This window comes from Amblyomma maculatum, chromosome 7 (assembly GCF_055883805.1).
Source record: "Amblyomma maculatum isolate TAMU_Amacu chromosome 7, ASM5588380v1, whole genome shotgun sequence".
Taxonomy (NCBI): domain Eukaryota; kingdom Metazoa; phylum Arthropoda; class Arachnida; order Ixodida; family Ixodidae; genus Amblyomma; species Amblyomma maculatum.
The window spans coordinates 25207456-25213455 of NC_139350.1; the positions used below are offsets into that span (position 1 = coordinate 25207456).

A 6000-nucleotide genomic window follows, 5' to 3' on the forward strand; every position below is an offset into this window, starting at 1 on the left:
GGGGTATGCACCCTTCCCAGCCGCTCATCGAAAACCTCCTACACCTATTCTCGGTTAGGTTACGTACGAGCGGCTCCTTTACTGCGTCAAGTCTAGCATTTGATTGTGGAGTCACCCGCACTGCGTTTCACGCGTTCAGTCGAAAGATGACGGCGGCGAGGCCGGGCCCCGCACAGAACGAGAAAACAGTGGCAGGCCTCGTGCGCTGATATCCTTCAACTCTGGCAGAAATCCGCCGCCGTGGATAAGTTTCGAGGTCGTACCCTTCGTTGGCGTGCTCAGCCTAGACCAGAACCGCCAAAGAAAAAAAAAAAAAAAGAGTAAAAGCGAAGATAAAGGCAAGTATACTACCACCTACGTATGTCGACTTTCCGGCTTCTTCTCAACCAGATGCCTTCACTCCGATAACGATGTCGTTTGAACCAGCAGCGACGCCCTTAAGACAACCGGCATCGCTGAACGCAGATAGGCATCAAATTGACGGCGCTGTCATTGGGGGTTCTCTAATTCGAGTTGCAGCGCACCGTATGCACGTTTATTTACGTCACAGGTCTCTACACCGCATTCTGACGGCGTTACTCGAAAATATTAGACAAGGTTGCACGTTGCCATGGCGACCACGGCCCGTCTGCAGGCTACTTGGAAAAAATAAATCGTGCACAGCAAAGCATTAACATTTTCCTCATCGGCCTTACAGGTATGCCTTGAAACGGACGTGAAACGCGCTGATCATTCACCCCAGGCTGCCTGTCTGCATATGCTGTGCACTTTTTGCCCAACTGCGCTCCCTAAAGTCCCATTTCTGTCGGCCCTTTTGCGCGGGGCTTTCGCAACACACCCGAGAAGGTGGCGACGCATTCGGTAACCACACAAGTCGACGTTCTTCTCGACGCAAGGTGCGATGACGACCACCGTCGCCTACCGGTAGGCATACACCCGCTCGAAGTGATGAGACACAAGAGATAGAGCGCCGCTTTTCGCCAGAGTTGATGGAACGCGGCCGCTGCAGTCATTTCGCCTTCCCAGACACTAAACCGAGATTGTGAAGAGCGCGAAGCGCGCAAAACTTGAATAAGCTTATCGTGTCGCCGCGAATTATTGTCATGAGCGGTTAGAGCTTTAAGAGCTCCTTCCAAGTAGTAAGAATGATCAAGCCCTCACCTTCACAGTAATTTCACGGTCTGCAAGTGTGGTATCGGCCCAAGGCCAGCCCCAAAACAGGGCAAACCTAAAAGGAGGCGACCTCGGATAAGTAGTCCATCGAGGGTTAGAATTGGTAAAACGAGATGAAAAAATTGGGCGAACAATTTCAAAGGAAGCCGAACAAGTACTACTGAGGGCGAGCCTCACTCGTGGACAAATTCAGGAAAAAACTTCATAAATGGATTTTTTTTTTCCATATACTGAAAAACCGTAACACAAGAATCAATATATTCGCCTTAGCCTCGTTCGATGTATCTGTAGTATTTTGTTATACTGACAAAAACACGGCCTACCGGTTTTGCAAAGCAGTCTTAAATTGGTTGTTGTGAGTGCGGGTCAAACTTCAGCAGCAAAAAATGTCCTATTCATCGAAAGCTTAGAACGCTTCTACTAACATGCTCATGAACGTATTTTCAGTATTCTACAGTTGGCTCACAATTACTTTAAAAAAAACGCAGCCAAGTGGCTTTCTACGGCAGTCTTAACTGATCGATGAGTGCGCAGGAAAATTTTGAAAAGAAATATTTGCTACGCATCGGAATAGTAGACCATTCCCATCAATATGTGCACAATACTACCGTACAATATTCCACAGTTTGTCTCAACTGCCATGTCCATGAAAGCTGGACTTGCGGGAAGGGCGTTGCTTTGGAGATTTTATCTCCACTGGTCATCATTTTTTTTTTTTGTATAAACCCATCAGTCGTCAAACAGCGGCACTGTTGAGGCGTAAACATCTTCGATATGACATTACCCACATCCTACAAGGTGCTACGAGGACAAAATCGCGCGCGCACAGCGCCGATAGAGAGAAAAACCCAATTTGTCGCCTCGCTACACTAACTACAGTAAGCACGTGGCCTGATTCGCGTTCCTTCACAAAATGTTGCTGACAAGTGTATATATAGTAAGCATCCGACTACACATTCATGACGAGAGTACTCTTGAAAAACGCGTGTGAGCGTTTGCGTTGTTAAGCCCGACCGGGAAGTACCGGCTTGATCTCAACTGTAGATCTACAAGCTCAGCGAGTATTTGCGTGTCCGCCCCAAATGAAGTTTCCGTGAAGTTACCTATGTTACCAACGTAAACACTTAGGCCAATTGACCTGCGTGTACTCGCATACAATGCTAGGTTATGATCGCGTGACGTAACTGTTGATCCTAGAAACGCTGAAGTGAGGCAATATGATGGAACTGTTCGAGTACGTCGCTGGCCAGTGTAATTCCGGCAGTATTGCAACAACGAAGCATAAATTGGCAAATGAAGTTTCGGTGACCTATCTTACCAACGTAAACAGTTACGCCAATTGACCTGCATGTACTCGCATCAAACGTTACATTATGATCGCGTGACGTGGCCCATAGGAGGAGCGCTGAAGTGAGGCGATATGATGGAACTAGTCGAGTGCGTCGCTGGCCAGAGTAATTGCGATGCCTGCGGTGTTGCATCAACGAAGCAGCAACTGCCACAGCGGTAGGGCTACCAAGCAGTCCGTTTCATTTACCACGCAGACTCAAGACTCGAACTTATCACATGTCTTGAGTGGTCCCACCGCTGTTATCTTGGCACTCACTCGCGCGCCATCCGTTTTTTTCTGTCATTTTCGCGCGAAACAGTCCGCTGCTGGCGACGTGGAATCAACAAAGCTCCGAGCAATATCTCCCCAGCAGACGACTTAGGCAATACGAAGAACGGCTTTCCAAGCGTCATCACTGGCGAACCGCCAACAGTCAACCTTATAGACTGCAGCGCTAACTTCGTCCCAACCGATGCCATCATGAACGCTATTAGAGTCGGCTAAACATTTCGCAATCACCTGCAGTAAGGAAGCAGGTCATGTAGTACTACGCGGCACGCACGCACACAGACACACACTAAATAAAGCTTCCATTATTCGCTGATGCCCGTTATATTCAGTTACCTAAGGCGGGCCTTATATGAGGTCGGCAGCCGTACAGAGATCCTTCGATTGGAGAGAAGCTGAGCGAAGTGCGGCTACGCAACACGCCATCGCTACTCACAATACGGAGAACAAACCGCATAAGAGAAACGACGATCGTCTTAAAAGGGCGTAAGGGAAATGTGGATACGATATGGCTGGTGAAATGTGAAAGACGTACACCAAACAGTAATAGGGGAGCTTGTTGCGCGGCAGAACCCATGAAGGACGCTGTTGTTCCTTCGGTAATAAAATAATAGTAACGCGCCAGACCCTCCGCGTATTGAATACGGACGATTCCAAGAGGACCTCTTCCGGCAACGATTCTCCACATCAGACGTGGTTTGCGGCGTTAATAAGTACTTACGCAACCATTACAGTAAATTGTCTATCGAAGCCGATTCGAAGATTATTTACCACACTCTGACCTCCCCAATGCAGCTTAAGTCTGAGCAGCCCGAGCATACATGATGAATACCAACATTGAAGGTACGTGAGTTTCGTTGCAACTATCAGCGGTGATCATGCAAGGTCTGCATTTACGATTGCTGACGACAAAGCAAGTTCATGATTTCTGAAATGTTTACTTTACAAGAGTTATTTTTCTATCTTAAAAGCAAATCAGTCTGTAGCTTTTCGAACTGCCGTCTATGTATGAGGGAAGCCATGATCAAAACACGCCATATTCCATATCAAAACTTCACAAAGATCAGATATGACCGAAACTTCTTAAAGAAGTGGAGACAGTAGCCGCGCAAGTAATGTCTTTTTTTTTTAAGCAGCAGTACTATTTAAATAAGCTTCGCATTCACGGCTTTACTACTTCCTTGTGCAGCGAGGCCAGGGCGCTATGTTGCACGCGACATATGCGCGATGTCCCGTATACGAGCCCTCGCTGCTGCTCTTCAAAACGTAAATGCCCCCTCTCAGCTCTGTCTCCTTCTTCCGGCAAAGCCGGTTCGTAACTCCCACATCTACGCTCGCATCTCTGCCCAACAGCAGCCTGCGTTTCGCCAACGCCAGCATTCGTACAACATAATGTAGCTTTGGCTTGAAGCAGGAACAATAACTCTATTTATTACCTACCTCCAAGCTGCACAGCGGCCTCGTCTCGAGATGTGACACGAGGCCAACGATAACGCGTCAGGTGCTGGAGCGCGCACAGAACGAAGAAAACATGGGCAAGAGGGCGTATGTTTTCTTCGCAGCTGCATACGCGACACACAGTGAAAGCAGCGCGTGAAAGCACGTCAAATGTGTCACAAGCAAAAGTGCCGAAGCTATAAGCAATCATTAGGGAAAAACAAAGAAGTGAGATGGCACGAAATGTCGAAATACAACCCGCATAGGAAAGAGCAAGTTAACCCAGAAGCAGAGAAATGCAAGCTAAACGCGCAATCGGCAGCTCGCCACAACTCTGTCACGACCGTAGGATCCACCACCACTTGCGTGAAACCAACGCATTGAGAACTTTGTGATTAGTGCGTGATAGCCTCAAGCGCCATCGTCAAACGCCCGTCTTAGCGGCGTTTGTTTTTTACTGCGAAAAAAGTCACCGCGTCTCAGTCACTGCAATACGCACCACGCACTGGAGCGGAGCAGGTTTTTAAAAACGCAAGCACACCAGTACGCGATGGAGGAGGGCGCAGCGGGAAATAAAAGTGTGATAAGAAGTCGGGAGTTCACAAGAAAGGCAAGGCGGACTCACCGTTTCAAAAATACGATTGCGAACACGCAGAGACTGTCCGTTCACCACACAGATGACTGCAGCGACGCTGGTCTCTGCGCAGACGGCGATTCTGTGAGCAGAACAAAAAGCGTTGGTTCACGAAGACAGCGACGAGGCGCCGACCCGATGGGGCCACGGCGTCGCCTTTTCTCGCCTGCGCGCCGGCGGCACGGAGCTCCGAACAGAGGTGCCGAGTTCGTCCTTCTCAGTTCACGGAATTCCTTCCCGGCTACGGAAGACAAAACAAGACGAACGTACACACTACCAATGCGTCCGCGGATCTAGTGCTTTCTCCGAGTTGATGTCGGCGGCTGCGGCGCACACACACACATGCACAAAGTAGCGATTGGTTCCAACGTGGCCAGCAGAAGCGCAGACTGCGAGCACAGCTTGCTGCCTAGACGGCGGCGGTGACTTGCTCGGGGAAGCTGCGAGCGGGAGGACGGCCGTTTAACACGTTCTCCGCGAGGGGCGCCCTCGTCGAGATCGCGGCCTGACGTCAGCCGCGCGAAATCGGCGCGGGCCTGCCCTGCCGCCTCGCGCTTGTCCCATGGATACTTGCTTTATTCCCCGTTGTCAGCCGCGCGGTACCTAGGCTTCCCTAGGGAGAAAAAGCGCCTGCGATAACACTGCGCCAGCCTAGGCGCCAGCTCGCTCGCGAATGGACTTGCTCCGCGGCGCCGCCATGAGCGATGGAGACATTTCTTTGAATTTCGGCAGTGCTGATAATATGACCTCGTCAGGATGTCGTTTTATTTTTGAGCGGCCAGAGCTACTCTCGAAAAAGTTGTACAGCCGTGCCTCGTTAATACGACCCTCGTTAATATGGACGACTCGAATTATGCACAGCTTTTCTGGGGACCAAACTTTTCCTTGCATTGACGTTTCGTTAATATGGAAACTCGCTGTCCGGGTATGGACAAGGAGAAAATACACAAATACCATTAGTGTCCATGTATTTTTGTCGCGTTAATGTGGACAGTCCTGAAAACCAAATCGTTACACTACTTCAAAGATAATTTCTCTTCTAGGTTTTGTTGGCAGGTACCACATGGACGTAGTGACATTGACAGATTGATTGCCCTTTTCGCTTGTAGTTTCGTATTTTATACTGCGAAGTTACGCA

At 49.4% G+C, this 6000-nt stretch overlaps 1 protein-coding gene across 3 annotated transcripts in view; it reads right to left on the minus strand.

Moving 5' to 3' along the window:
- LOC146182829 (phosphatidylcholine:ceramide cholinephosphotransferase 2-like) overlaps nt 1-5317 on the minus strand; it is a 240412-nt gene extending 235095 nt beyond the window's left edge. For all 3 annotated transcript variants that reach the window (XM_084608946.1, XM_084608944.1, XM_084608942.1), the window contains exon 1: nt 4854-5317. The gene's annotated coding sequence lies outside the window, so the exon portion shown is untranslated. The remainder of the gene's footprint in view (nt 1-4853) is intronic.
- Nucleotides 5318-6000: the final 683 nt, after the last annotated feature.